Raw genomic sequence first — 16,316 nt, 5'->3', positions numbered from 1 at the left:
CTTACATAGTGCTGTGATCTTCCAAGTGTGTTCTCCTTACCAACAGTACCAGAATTGCCTGGGAAGCTGATAGAAGTACAATTCTCCCACCACACCCCAGATCTGCTGAGCCATCTGGAGGTGGGTGGGGTCCAGCAATCTATGTCTTACCAAGTTGTCCTCTGGGTCCCACTGCACCTGCCGCCTCCTCACTCTTCCTGTGTTCATCTAACCTGGTGCCTTTCTCACCTCCCAGGCTGGATTGTTGTTCCTCTCTTGCTGTCTTTGCTTCCAATCTGGAATATATTTGGTATTCAATTCATAGTTGTTTAGTGGATCAATGAACGAGCACACTTGATTTTTATAGCATCTTAAAAAGGTACTATTCTGATTTTACAGATAAATAGCTGAGGCTTTGAGAGTTCTAGTTACTGCTATGCATGAGTATGGCAGGTCCAGGGAATTCACGAGTTTCCCTTTGGAGAAAATATCAACAATGACAACTCTAGGCGCAAAACATCTTTGTTGAATAGATTCCATTGATAATTAATAGATAAAGTTGGCAGTGCCCTACTAACGAGAAATAAACTTACTTTGCTGACTTTCTCACCCAAGCATTTATTAAGTATACTGTCGTAGCTGCTATAGAGGTTATCAAAATGAATATTAGCCTCAAAGACCTTCTCTTATTTCTCTGTCTGCCTATTCACTGTGTGTGTGTGAACTCTCCGTGCATACTTTTATTAAAATGCTAGGGAGATAGTGATATATTCCAGAGAAAGATAATCAAATGAGTACAAAATTGTTGCAGTCGAAAAATATAGATTGCTTTATGCATTTGCATGATGTTTTTGGACACAGAAATTATGAGCGATATTTCTCACAAGGCTGCTTATAGAAAATAAAATAATATTAAGTACAGTCTGTTTCTTATTGAATTATTTACCCAAATTATTTACATTTAAAGCTACTCTAGACAGTGTTTTATGCACTTTATGTGAGAAGTTATAATATCCAAGGAAAACCACTTTCACATTGTTAACACTTCTCCATAGTTAACTGTTGAATGAAAGTTTTTTTTTTTTTTTTTTGCGGTTTTTGGCTGGAACTGGGTTTGAACCCGCCACCTCTGGTATAAGGGGCCAGCACCCTACTCTTTTGAGCCACAGGCACCACCCCTATTTTTAGTTGCTTTTTAAAATCATTCATTCTATTCCTCCCTCACTCTTACTTTTAAAAATTGTCTTTGTTTAAGAAAAATATAAACAGCTGTACTCAGCAGCTGGTTTGGAAACATGGCATTGAGGCACTGGAGAATTTGAGCAGTTAACACTTAAGTAATACACAAATTCCAGGCCTAGGAGGAAAATGTTTAACTGTGTGCCACTGACTCTGGTCCATGTGATAGGTTGATGAAAATCTTATTTACATTTCTTCCAAGTTCTTACAAATCCTATACTCTTTAATTCTCATTCGGCGGGTTATTGGATTTGGTTGAAGGGAAAGCTGATGCCATCTGAGTATTTAACAGGCTGTTTTCTCTTTTCAGCTGGTGTCTATTACATATCACATTTATTCTGAATTTGAAAATTAGCTTTGCAATCTCAGCAGAACTTGTTACTTCCATTTTCAATAGTTCCCCTTCCATCTTATATATATAGACATATATGTATATGTGTGTATATATATATGTATATACACTTTAATCTTATGACCACTAGTCCTTATTTTTATGATGTTGTTTGAAATGGGATCTCTGTGTTAAATTTTGCCAACAAACATGATGTACCTCCAATGTGCCAAGCAAGGCTAGGCCTCAGGAAAGGAATGGAATGGTATCAAAGGAGATTGAAAGTGTGATCCCTGCATGATGTGACATACGTCATACTCGTAGAACTGGAAACTCAGTGTGATCATCCTGGGTTGGATCTTGGAACAGGAGAAGACATGAGTGGAAGAAACTGGTGGAATCTGAATAAAGTCTGAAGTTTAGTTAAATGGTCAGGTGCCAATGTGAGCTTCTTAGTTTTGACAAGCAAACCATGGTTGTGTAAGATGTTAACATTCAGTGGTACTAGATAAAAGATGTATGGGAATTGTCTGTAACTAGGTCTGTAACCTTCTTGTAGAGCTCAACTTATTCCAAAATAAAACATTTACTTCTAAAGAAAAGCACTATGATTTTAGTCAAGACATAATGGAAAGCTCCTGTGCTATTTGCGGTAAATAACAGCTTTCAGGAAAGCACCCCATTCTTGACTCCCACCCCAGCCTTACAGGATATGTGCGGAATTGGCTGGTCACTGGGGGAAGGCACGTATCCCGTGTGGATCAAGCTATGCAAAATAACAAGGCCTTGCAAAGTGGCCACTCGTGTCAAGTTCAGGGAGCCTAATACCTTCTCACTCCTTGATAATTGCGTGGTCTTGGGCCAGTTAACTTATCTGAGCCTCTGCTTTTCATCTGTATAATGAGCATATTGTTTTGCTTATGCAGATAATGGGACTACTCTAACAGCAAATTTTAAACGTAGTGCTATAAAGTACTGTAATCACAGTGCTCTGGAAATGTGGGAAAGGTGCTCAAAAGCCATTCAGTCATGGCCTATGTGACTAATGACAGCTGAGGGTGATACTTCCCAGACTTGAGGCTTCAACAACCTGAACTCTGTTGCATTATCAAAGACAAACACATAAAGCCTTCCCTGAAAACACAGCCAAATATGTGCTTTATCCTCCTCTAGTGGATGGTCCAGGCATTGCAGCCTTTTCCTAGCCTTCAATGCACTTGTAAAGAGCAGTTCCGGACACCTGCCGTCCGTATTTCAGTAGCTCTGCTCCATAAGTTCCACCTTCAGGGAAACTCGACCCATTTTTCTTTTTTGCATTGCCTCAAATGGTCTTACAATAACAAGGTGCTGTTAAATGTGTCATTTTCTGAGAATGCTCTAATGCTTTTCCCCTTATACCTCCAGGGTTTACTTTGTCACTCCTTCCTTTCCTGGTTTATTTCAGTGTACTCAGCATAAAGCCTATAGCAATGGGTTGTCACAGCTTAGCTTAGCTGAGTTGTGGCCTGAGCAATGTCCCTTACAAGAAGCATAGCTATGGAATCTTCCTCAAGGGAAAACACCGCATAATATTGAGTTTCATCTCTTTTCATGCTTTTTTTTTTTGTGTATCAGCAACACAGCAATCCTGGCTCAAGATGGAGGGACCTTTTAGCAACTCATTCACCTCCCTACCTTTGATCTTCCTTGGATGGCTGAAGGAAAAAATGATGTTCTCACCCCAGCTCCAGCCGCACCACAAATGTGCATAAGAGACTTACTCCTTTGGTATTAGGCATTTGGCAGTCAGAGGGTTGCTTCCCACAAGAAAGTTATGACCTAGGGAGATAGGGACAATGCATTAAAAATTCTCACATGCAGGGGTGTCCAACCATTTTTCTTCCCTGCTGAACATTGGAAGAAGAGTTGTCTTGGACCAAACATTGTACAACATAACAAAAGCTGATGGTGGGGGGGAGGGTCCATGCCTAATTTTCACTATATTTGACACACAGATGAGCAAAACAGTCCTCAAATAATTCCCATGTGGCCTATGGGCTGCAGTCTGGACATCATACTAATAATGCTTCTGGGATGGTATTACCACATGGTGATAATACTAATAATAACAAAAATAAACAGGAAGTCGGATCTGTGTACTAGTCTCTAACTGGGTGCTTTATATATATATTATCTCTTTTGATATGCTAACAATACTGGTAGGTAGTAGGTAGTATTCTTTAAACACTTTTTACAAATAAGGAAACCAAAGTTCAAGGAAGTTAAATAAGTTATCCAGATATAACCATAATACTATGGGAAGCAGAGGAGAAAATATTTTGGTTACACAAATTTATAGCTGAGTCTTGCCAATACTTTTTTCTTATACATTTGCTTATTTACGTCACCCGTCGGTCATCAATCTTTACATATCATTTTTCTCCCCTAGAGATTCTGGAACTGGCCACACATTTGCTTAGCCCTGACACTAAGCAGTCATTATTTCTTGATCTGGTTTGGCATAGGATATAAATCCTATTTTCCATTCAATGAATACATGTTTTTTGAAGGAAAGGAGGAAAAAATTTCCAGGCTGAGGTAGTCAAGGGAAATCTTCATAATGGAAATTCAGCTCAGCCTTGGATGAAAGGTATAGGGCCTGGATAAGGCAAGTGAATTATGATAGTAGCTTAATTATTAGGTGCTTACTGTGGGCCAGCTCTTGACTGTGGTTGTGTTAATCCATTGACAGCCCACCACCATTCTAGGAGATACTGACTATTACTGTACCCATTTCTCAGATGAAAAACAGAAGCACAAAGAGGGTAATTAGCTTGTGTGGAATCACACAGTCCATTCAAAGCAAAGCCAGAATTCTAACTTGGGCAGTGGATTTGGAAGCTGTACCCTTAATACACCATACATTTTAAGAGGACAGCTACATCTCCTCACTGATGTACTTTAAGAATCTGGCACACAGTAGACGCTTAACATACAATACAATACATCTTCTTTTTTTGGTAAAATAAAAGAGGGAAGGTATTCCACACAGGAGAAATGGCCAACGACACAGAAGAAGAAATACCAATGATATTTTAGTGATAAATTGATTTCCATATGACAAGAATTGAACTACTGTATATTTGATAAGGTGGGTGGGGCTAGCCTTATGAGTTTGGACTTTGTTTGCTCTTGTGATCAGGGTCATCACTCTGTCCCTGTCCAGTTTGTATAAACCATGGCTGCTATGTTTTAAGGTCCCATGTGCCAAAGATTATCTGCTATGACTTAATAGTGCAGTGATTTTCAATCATTATGCCACAGCACACTGGTGTGCAGTAAGAGGATCATAGATGTGCTGTGAAAATTTTTAAAGATCGTTAGTTAAATTTATTTGCAGAAGAAGTTCAGAGCACAATAAGTATATTCTTGTTTTTTACTCTTTTTTTGATCAACATAATTTATGTGTTTCTTAGAAGTATAGGTTCAAGTGTGCTGTGAGATAAAATAAAGGTTGAAAACACTAATAATGGATTGCAGTCTAGCAAAATAAACTGTCCGCATTCTTCTCATGAGCCCTGTGAGTGAACAAATGATGTGCTTGTGGAGGTGGAAGGGGTTGGAATTCTCTGTGCAGGAACTCAGCATGAGGAGGAGGGAGCTGCCTTGGAAAAGAGTAGATAAAATATCTGGTTTTGACAAGGTCTTGGTTATTGGCATCTATTTCTTTTGCTCCTCAAAGTACTAATTACCAAACAGAGCAATTTTGATCACTGTAATGACATATTTTGACTTTTCTGAGCAACTCATGTTTCATATAAATTGAAGATATTTCATTGCATTTCATTAATTATCACCATAGAATGCCACATCTAGAACTAGGGAAAAGAAGTTTCCATCATCCAAAGCAATCTTCATTGAGATTCCAGCTGTAGGAAACAAACAAACAAAAAAAACAGAAATGAATAAAACTCTTTCACAGTCATTCTCCTTTCCCCTCCATCAATCTCCCCCCACACCCCTGCCACCACCCTTCACAGTACATGTTTCTTTTTGAGACCTGGATATCCTGAGAAAAATCCTCTGCCTCAGAAAATGGAATTAATCAAAAAATAGTATTTTGACTGCTGCTCCTGATAAGGTCAAGAAAAATGATTCCTAGGATACCAAAGGGCTGAGAATGTGAAATCAAAACTCATTAAAATCCAGGAGGAATTGCCCTTGAAATAAGGTGGCTTTGTGCAAGTGTGGGCGGTTCTGATTTCCAGGGGGAATTGTGCGGTAAATCAATCGCTCCGAAGACATTCAGCTTGTTTAACTCAATGGCATCTTCACTCATAATGCTTTTATTTCTCATCTCAGGCAGAGGAGATGGTTTCAATTCCAAACAAAACTGAGCTTGAACTTTTAATTTATTGTGTTCTTCCGCCTATAAACTCTTATCCGGGGAATAAAACTGGGAATAAAACCTAGCAGTTTGGGGAAAAAATCATTTTGCTAATGAAAGAGTCTGTGACTGGTGGTAAAATACACACTGGGGCATCATTTGAGAATTAATCAGGATCAAGGAAGAGCTGCTTTTCATGAGAACTTCTCTTAGGAATATGTATGTAGAAACGTATTAAAAATATGTGCTGCTGGGCACCTTTTGGACAGCATTTGGCATAAATCCTAGGAGAATGATGAAAAATAATGTGATGGTGTTTAGAGCTGATTCAGTTATTTTTATATAAGTTATATCTCGTTGGAATCTTCACAACGGTTCACATCAAGTGGAGTGTTAATGCCTCATTTTACAGAAAAGGAAATTGAGGCTCAGCTGGATTCGATTATTAGCCTCAGCTCCCAGAGAGCAGGAAAGAACAGGTGTTCAAACTCAGATCTGCTTTACTCCAAAGACCATTCTCTTAATTGCTAAACTGCTGATGAATTAGTGATTCACAAAAGTCTGTTTGTTTCCTACAGATGTGTCATTGTTCATGCAGGACCCTGTCTTCTCGGTCGTGATGGGGTGGTGCCTCCTAATTTCTCTTTTAAGTGTACAAGACATCTTCCTTATCCTACCTCCAAATGAAAAATGCACTGATCATTCACTCTATTCTTGCATTTTTTTCACCAAGTACTCATTTTTATACCCAATATGGGACACAAAGGTAGGTAAGGGAACACGGAAGCATAAATTTGAGTAGCAGCTCTTTTTCTTACCAGATGTGACTCGGCATCTCAGAACGTTAGACGATCTCTATCCTCAGATAGCCTCAGTTTCCTCACTTATGAAATGGGACTTAGAGTAGAACTGACAATGTATGTTTGTAAGAATAAGTGAGGTAGCATCTGTCAGCACCTAGCCCATTGGTGGTATCAGCAGATGGGTGCTGAGATGAAAAGAGAAGGGTAAGACAGTCTCCATCATGAAGAAACTCCTAGAGCAAGGGGCAGAGGAGGCAAACAGGTAATCAACATCAATCCACTTTCCTGGGCTGAAAAGTGGGGGTAATGATACTATTTAGCTAAAGGATTGGTATGAGGATCAAATGGGATAATGCATGGAGACTACTTGAAGTGCTCATAGTAAGTGAGCACATAGTGATGTAGTTAGCTAAGTTTTAGCTATAACTGTTCCTTCAGAGGCTGGCACTGATATTATAATAGCTCTCTGTAAAAAGTTTCCATCATTGGACTAAGTTGGAGAAAGCATCATGAAAACAGTGACTTTCGGGCTGGCTCTTGGGGCATGAAGAGGAGCCTTCCGTGCTGCTTCAAATTCTTCACCCTCATAGTCAATGTATACATATGTTGAAGTGTGATGTGTAGGAAAATTGGAGTGAAAGTTGGTAATGCCAGGAGTGCCTGTGTGTGCTGGAGTAAGAGTGGAAGGGAGCATGGCGTCATCATCAATCAATCTCAGATTTCATGGAAAGAAAAGTACTCAGTGAAGCACAGATTAGAGGACCCTGTCACCTTGTCCACTGCATCAATAGCATCCTTTATTAGCATCAATAGTACATATGTATTTGGGAGCAAAAGTCTTTGGGGTTTCATTATAATGAAAGACATGATGGCACCAAGTCCGACCTCCATTCAAATTCTGCTCTGTCACTAACTAGCTGGTTGATCTTGGATGGTAAGATGACTATGTAATTACACTGACATCCTGAGGTTTCATTTTCCAGCTCTTCAAAGGAAGTAACAATTGTATACCATCAAGTATCATGATAAACACTTGAGATGATATGCATCAAGTGTGTAATGTTTTAATAGAGTCTTAGAAAAAGAAAAATCCTACTTATATATTTGTAATTATAGGTATAATTTATATATACATGTGAATATACAGTTATATACTTATATAATATATGATATATAATCTAAATACAATTGTATTTGTGATTATAGTGAAATACCAAGTATTATGTTAAGAATTCTATGGAGTTCTCGTTTAATCCTTTCAATAAATACATGGGTACACAGAAATAAATATCATCCATATCTTGCAAAGAAGGAAGTTAGAGAAGCTTAGAGAGCAGCTGTCACATGGGATGATGATATGATTGACAGAAAGATTCCAACAGGCTCAGATGGAGGATAAGTTAAGTTTTTTTTAATGACAACGATACAGAAATGTACAGAGATGGTATAGCCGATAGTTTCCAAGCAATATGCTTCCAAAGAGAGTGCAGATTCCCAGTGTTTCCCATGGGTCCTGCAGCCAGGGGTGATACCTCCTATTTGGAGAAAAGATTCTGTTGCATGCAAGGAGCTTCTTTTGCTGTTCTCAAGGGAGGCTTATCTCTTGGCTCTCTTTCCTCCACATCTGACTGTACAGGCCAGTGGTTCTCAACCTGTAGGTTGTGACCCACAGGAACTGTATTAAAGGCTTGCAGCATTAGGAAGGTTGAGAACCACTGGTTTGTGCAATTCTGGCCATCTGCTGGCTGAGCTGCCCACCAGTCGCAAGTTATGAGTGCAAAGGAACTCCAGCACTTTCCTGCTAGTTGACTGTGACACTGGGTGAGAAGCACATGTGTTCCCCAAGAGCATTCCCTGGGAAAATTGGCCTAAGGTTTGTCCACAGTCCTCTGTTACAGGGCATTCAGTAATTTGTTCAGAATCACATCAGTGCATGGAAAATTAGAGCTCAAACATGGTCTAAGCATTCCAATGGCTATGTCATAGGCTGTTAAGATTCAGACTGAGTATATGATTTGCAAATAAGTGTAGAAGGAGAAAAATCAAACATCAACTTCCAAAGCAACAGAAGTTAGATATTCTATAATAAAGCTGTTGGCTGCATGATGCTAGCAAAAGTCAGGATCAAAGAAATTAGAGAAGACCAATGGCTGGAATTACTGCAGAGGAGGAAGTCCATTCCAGATTTGCAAATGACTCCTTCTAGGAGGGCTTACCATATCTCCTGATCCACCATCACACTTGTTTGCCTTCCAGCTGAAATACAGCCACGACTTCTCACTTTCCTCTCACGTTAAGCTGCTGACTATGCTACGCCAAAACAACATGTGGTAAACATATTTTAAACAACTTTTCACTTTTTTTTTTAATCTTTTTTTTCCCCTTCTATTTTCCCCTTCCGTAGAGAATAACAATGCTAAGCTGAAGACATGTGGTAGGAATGTTAAGAATTCTTCTCTCACTTTGCCAAAGTGACTACTGGGTTGGAGGAAAGTTAGAAATAAGTGGTGAAAAGCAACTTAGCAGAGAGGGACATTTCCTGAACAAATAAATGATAGGAAAATACCCAAGGTTGAGACAATGTGAAAAAGAGATAGTGGGTTAAATCAGGAGGAGAGTATCATTAGGCCTCACTCAGGTAGCCACCGTCCAAGGTCCCCCGATCAGGGAATTTGGCCAAACGCAACTGTGCCATTTTCTCTTGCCTCACGCCAAGGCCTGAGGAGTTGATCTGTGGGGGAGATATGGCAAACATTTCTTGACACCCAAACTGGGAATTAGACAATTGTAATTCTCTGAACTTGTTTTAGTTTTCTGCATAACAAATTACCAGGGACTTAACTGCATAAAGACAACACAAAATTGTTGTGTTGTGTTTATTACCTCGCCATGTCTGTGGGTCTTAAGTACAAGCACGAATTAGTTGGTTCTTTGCATTAAAACTCTACAAGGCTGCAATCAAGGCCAGGGTTGTGATCTCATCTGAAGCTTGGGATCTTTTTACAAGTTCCTATGATTGACAGATTGTATTTCCTGGAAGTTGTAGGCCTGAGGCTCCTCAGCTTCTATAAACTGCTTATACTTCCCTCATGCATGATTTTAAAAATGCGTTTGTATTTATATTAATATAATCATGGGTGGTAAGGTCTTATCACTTTTGCCACATGCCATTGGTTAGGAGCAGATCATAGGTCCTGCCTCTGCCCAATGGGAGGGGTTACATCAAAGAATGAAAACCCAAAAGCAGACTATTGGGCCTCACCTAAGGCTAGGGTCTGTCTGCCATGTTCTCAGAGAGCAGTAGCCCTGGCACAAGTCAGCATCTGTGATGGTGAAGAACTGCTTCAGTGAAATTAGATTCACCTTTCCAAATAAATGAGAGATGGAAAGAGTTGGGAAAATGTGAGCTATTTCCACATTCCTCACCAGTGTAGATAATCATAACTGATACATGGCTTTTATTTCCTGTGGGTCAAGACTTATTCTCAGGATGCTTTAAAGACAATGCACCAGGCAGACCCTAACTAACATTTGGTCATGTTTGAAAGTCTCATAAAACCCAATTGCTATCCTTGAACTATAGAACTACATCCTTTTGGACTAGAAGCATCCTGGTGGTCAGTTTTTTTTTTTTTTTTAAATAGTAATATTTTATTAGTTGAAAGGAAAACATTCTGTAATTTTAAGGATAAGTGAAAATATAAGGTCATTTTAATTTTTATTTTTTTTGGCAATCATTTCTTTTTTTATTGTTAAATCATAGCTGTGTACATTAGTGCATTAGCTGTGTACATTAGTGCAAGGGGTACAATATGCTGGTTTCATATACAATCTGAAATATTCTCATCAAACTGTTCAACGAAGGCTTCATGGCATTTTCTTAGTTATCATATGTAGACATTTGTATTCTGCATTTAGTAAGTTTCGCCTGTACCCATTCTAAGATGCACGGTAGGTGTGGCCTCACCAATTACCATCCCTCCACCCTAACCTCCTGCCTCCTTTCCCCTCCCTTGGTCCTTTCCCAATATTCTTGTGCTATAGTTGGGTTATAGCCTTCATGTGAAAGCTATAAATTAGCTTCATAGTAGGGTTGAGTACATTGGATACTTTTTCTTCCATTCCTGAGATACTTTGCTAAGAAGAATATGTTCCTTATCCATGTGCTCAGGGTTCCCTTCATCCATGTAAACATGAAAGAGGTAAAGTCTCCATATTTCTTTAAGGCTGCATAATATTGCATGGTATACATGTACCACAATTTGCTAGTCCATTTGTGGTCCATGGGCACTTGGGCTTCTTCCATGACTTAGCAATTATGAATTAGGCTGCAATAAACATTCTGGTACAGATGTCTTTGTTATATTGTGATTTTTGGTCTTCTGTGTATAAACCTAGTAAAGTTTTTAAGCATAAAACTGACCTTCTCCCTGTGCCTGGGGTCCTGAATGTATAGGTGACCTTAGTAAGGACCATGATAATACATGAGGAATGAATAGGAAATTTCCACATATGAAATTTCTTCTAACAGAAAAATCAGAGAAATATATTACAAACAACTAAATGACAATACAGTAGAAATTATATGTGCTTGCAGAAGAACAAGAAGTACATGGAGATAACTTAGAGAAACAGTCAATTAACACGACAACTAAGACTACATGGGTTTGAGTGCCTTGGAAAGGAAAATGTATCTGTAAATAAATTTGTTTCTGTGAATTCATTGTCTCCCTCCCATGTGCTCAGGGTTCCTTTATCATGGCTTCATGGTTATGTAAGTGACTTACTAGAAGTGCTATTAGTCTCATTCTTTTAAGACATAAAAGAGCACCCTGTGTCTGTACTTGAGTTCGGTTTAAGTTAAAGACAAACAAAATTCATGTACAAGAAGAGCTCTTATAAGATTGCAGAGACATACTACTGATCTAAGGCTCATTTGTTTTACTATGGGTCCTTAGTTATGGATTTTCAGTGGAAAGTATTACGTAGTAAAGCAATTTTAGCAAGATCTTGTTTTCCTAGTTGTGTAAGAGAACAGCACAGGGTAATAAACAACAAGAAAGGAATAGTTTACTGGTAAAAATAGAGAAAAGACATATCTCTATTTTTATCTACCTAAATGTAAGTATATATTAATATCTATAAATAGTTACTTCTGAACGGAACAGTGCCAGGATATCTTTTTGTATCCTTAAAGTCCTGGCACTGTGCTAAGTACACAGTGCATATGAGGCATGTAATGTTTACATATTCCACAGACAGAATTTGGGGACTAAAATGTTGGTATTTGTTTGGCTATAGCCATTGAATCTAGGAAAACAGTTGCCAGAAAATCCCCAAACTAATCTTGTTAAATCTGTAATCTTACTTTAGCTCTGGTGAGTGTGGGTGACTTTCCCGTCTAGTCTGTGGAATATAATGTACAAACATCTTAAACAAACAAACAAAGAAAGATCTGTTTTACTAACTTCCAAGGTTGTAGCTTTCAAGGAGCTTTGTTATATTCTAATCATAAAAGGAGGCCTTACTGCTTATGTTTCTATGTCATCTCAAAAGGATATAATAATGTGATATCAAGATAATTTTATAAAATTATACTTTGAGTAGGATATAGTCTTTGGAACCAGGGAAGATTATGGTAAATGGTTACTTCATTAGTTTCTTAGGGTTGCTGTAGCAAAGTAACATAAACAGTGTGGTATAAAACAACAGAAATCTATTAGCTCATATTCCAGGAGACTAGAAGTCCAAAATCGAGGGCTCAGCGGGGCCAAACTCTCTCTGAAGATTCTGTGACGCGGAGAATCCGTTCTTGCCTCTCCCTAGCATGGTGGGGTTGTTGGGAATCCTTAGAGCCCTGGGCTTGTAGCTGCTGGCTCCATCTCTGCCTTCATCTTCCCATGTCGGCCTTCTCTCTCTCTCTCTCTCTCTCTCTCTCTCTCTCTCTCTGTGGCTGTGTATCTGGGATGTGCTTTTTAGCACCATTTTGGACACTAAATATGTTTATGCTCCCACACCACCCAATCCTCTGACAGCAGCCACCTGGCCAGTAATTTAATGCAATCTGAAAGTAATGACTGGGAGTGAACAACAGGCCCACAGGTTATGGGCTCAGTCCTGCAGGTGCTAGTCACAAGTCTGGGCCACCTGCACTTCTAACTGGCCACCTGTAAAAGAGAGTTTCTACAGCCCCCGTCCTCAGTAATTTGATAAAATAGCTAACAGGACTTTGGAAAAAATACATTACTTACATTTACAAGTTTAGCGTAATATAAAGGATATAATTTAGAAACAGCTAAATGGCAGAGAGACATAAAGCAGGTATAGAGAAGGGGTACAGAATATCTGTGCCCCCCCCAAACTTCCCCACCATGCCCCCTAGCACCTACATGTGTCCTGCAGCCTGGAAATTCTCCAAATCCCATTGTGTGGGGTTTGTAAGGAGGTTCTACTTACCAAGGCATGATTAATTAAATCATTGTCCATCCGTGAGATGATTCACTCAATCTCCAGCTCCTTCTCCTTCTCCAAAGGCCTGGGGTTGGGCGTTAAATTTCCAATTCTCTAAACACACTGTTGGTTCCTCTGGCGACCAGTCCCCATTGTAAAGCTATCTAGGGTCTCCCTAAGAATCACTTCGTTGGGATAAGCATAGACCTGGTTGAGAGGGCTTATTATGAATAACGAAAGATCCTAATCACTCAGGAAATTTCAAGGGTGTTAGAAGCTCTTGTGACAGACACCAGGGACAAGACCAAATACTGTAGAACCTCCAGAGTTGACCACCTCCTTAAGTTGACCTCATTTTCATAGACTGGACATGCACCACATGTACATATCAGTACAGTAGGCCTAGTTCCTTATATTGGCCATCTCTGTTGTTGATCAGCTTGTTACAGTCCCTTGGTGGTCAACTTACAGAGGTTCTACTGTGTATATATTTCTTATAATATAACAATATCATAGGCTGTCTCTATAGCCAAACTTCCCTTTTCCCAAAAGGAAACCAGCCACCGAATCAGGACCAACTCTAATGTAGTATGACCTGGTCTTAGCTTGATTACATCTGAAAAGATTCTATTTTTAAGCAAGGTAACATTTGTGGGTACCAGGGCTTAGGACTCAAACATCTTTTTGAGAGATAAAATTCAACCCAGAACAGTAGCTAATTGGCTTTCCTTCTCTTGAGCGACCTTGTGATCGAAGCTCAGCAGTTTTCTCTAAGGACTTAACACTTCACAGGATATTCTATAATCACATCCTAGTTGCTTTAGGAGCTCCCCCTAGGCCTGGCCTGCCCCATGTAGTGTAGTTCACTTCTGAGAGTGATACGGGACCCAAGGTGAGACTAATGAGGACCTGGAAAGCACACTGCATGGAAGAGCAGAGTGAGCGTGATGCAGATGAAATTGTGTGATCTGGAAAAGGGAGATGTTGCTGGAGATGCACTTGGTCAGGAGAGTGTCAGTCCCTCGACATCCCCGTCGCGGTCCTGTGATCAGCGATCTCTGCGTGGTGCGGAGTAAGGCCAGGCGGCTCCTTCCTGGCTGCAGCAGCAGGAGGAGGATCGTAACAAGCTGAGATCTGTATCTGTGGACCTGAATGTTGATCCCTTGCTTCAGATTGACGTACCTGATGCGCTCAGCGAGAGAGATAAGGTTGAGTTTACAGTGCACACCAACAACCACACTACCCACATTTCAGAGGCCGGACTTCTCTGTTACAAGGCAACGTGAAGGCTTTATGTGGCTACGCGACACTCTCATCGAAACGACAGACTGTGCTGCACTTATTATTCCACCTGCCCCTACAAGCCTGACTTTGATGGTCCTCGAGACACACAGGATGCAGAAACTGGGAGAGGGTGAGGCGTCTATGACCGAAGAAGAATTTGCCAAGACGAAACAAGAACTGGAGGCCAAGTATCTTGCAGTTTTTAAGAAGACCGTATCTCCCCATGATGTCTTTCTTCAGTGGCTTTCTTCTCACCCTGTTTTCAGTAAAGACTGAAATTTCCCTGGAATATGATCAGGATCTAAGTGTTAGACAGAAAAATACCAAAGAGATGTTTGGTGGCTTTTTCCAAAGTGTTGTGAAGAGTGCTGATGAAGTCCTTTATTCTGGAGTTAAGGAGGTGGATGACTTCTTTGAACAACAGAAGAACTTTCTTATTAATTAATAGAATAGGATTAAGGATTCCTATGTGAAAGCTGACAAAATGACCAGATCTCGTAAAAATGTTGCTGATGACTGCATCCAGCCTGCTTGTGTAGCCTGGCTTTAGAAGAGCCCATGGTCATCAAAAAGTACCTATTGAAGGTTGCTGAGCTATTTAAGAAACTTAGGAAAGTATGGGCGGCGCCTGTGGCTCAACGGGTAGGGCGCCGGTCCCATATGCCGGAGGTGGCGGGTTCAAGCCCAGCCCCGGCCAAAAATAAAAAAAAAAAAAAAAAAAAAAAAAAAGAAACTTAGGAAAGTAGAGGGTCGAGTCTCAGCAGATGAAGATTTAAACCTGACAGAGCTTCTCTGATACTACATGCTCAACATAGAGGCTGCTAAGGATCTCTTATATAGATGCACCATAGCCCTCATTGACTATGAGAACTCAAACAAAGCTCTGGATAAGGCACAGTTAAAAAGCAGAGCCGTCAAGGTGGCTGAGGCACACCAGCAAGAGTGCGGCCAGAAATGTGAACAACTTTCTGAATCTGCCAAAGAAGAACTGATGAATTTCAAACAGAAGAGAGTGGCAGCATTTAGAAAGAATCTAATCGAAATGTCTGAACTGGAAAAAAAGCATGCCAGGAACAACGTCTCCCTCTTGCAAATCTGCATTGACTGGTTCAAGAACAACTGATCTGCCTTTGTTCTGAAGGAAGGAAATGAATGTGAAAGAAAGCCACACATCTCTTGCACTTAAATCATTACCACGGAAGACTTAACTAGTTTTGACTTTAGTTTAACATTATATGAATAAATATTTTGATTTCTAAAAATCTTAGTACTTAACCATGTTGGTTTAAAATTTTTGATTGCATGCCGTTTGGACATAACTAATCTCATTATACATTGAATACCTCAAAGTGGGCAGAATTGAAATACCAGGGTCTCCTGTAGTTTGTCTTTAGTTACCAAGAAAGGGGGTAGGAGCCGTGTGCCTTCTGGAAACAAGTAAAGGCAGTCACCTGGCCAACGTTTGTCTCATGTTTTCTTGTGCCCATGTCCCTACTAATTGTCAGGAAGGTGCCCATGATAACAAATGATTCAGCTGCTTGTTAACAGGGAATAGCAGACATTCCATTCCTTAATACTTGTTTTTTTGTTCAGTCACTCCCATAACCTCAAGTGTTTCTACAACAACAGCAAGATAATCTCATTTTTGTACACATCCCTTGCAGCTCCATTTTTGTAGCTGGGATATAAATACTTGAGGGAAGGTATGTAGAGAAACAAATAAGGCCTCCCTTAGAAGATAGCCAGATCTCCATCAAGAGAGATGTGAACTCCCTCCATAATGGTAGTGGGGGATACACATGTTTGGGCTTCTGTTTATAAATTTATAAAGTATATAATAAAATAATCATGAAAAAAAAAAAAA

At 39.8% G+C, this 16,316-nt stretch overlaps 1 protein-coding gene and 1 pseudogene across 15 annotated transcripts in view; both read left to right on the top strand.

Moving 5' to 3' along the window:
- The window catches only part of NRXN3 (neurexin 3), a 1,789,915-nt gene that overhangs the window by 626,001 nt on the left and 1,147,598 nt on the right, over window positions 1-16,316 (top strand). The window lies entirely within an intron of this gene.
- LOC128593806 (sorting nexin-5-like) lies at window positions 14,116-15,719 on the top strand (annotated as a pseudogene).

The sequence above is a fragment of the Nycticebus coucang genome, chromosome 9, assembly GCF_027406575.1.
Source record: "Nycticebus coucang isolate mNycCou1 chromosome 9, mNycCou1.pri, whole genome shotgun sequence".
Lineage (NCBI taxonomy): Eukaryota > Metazoa > Chordata > Mammalia > Primates > Lorisidae > Nycticebus > Nycticebus coucang.
This window is presented reverse-complemented; position numbering and strand designations above follow the sequence as displayed.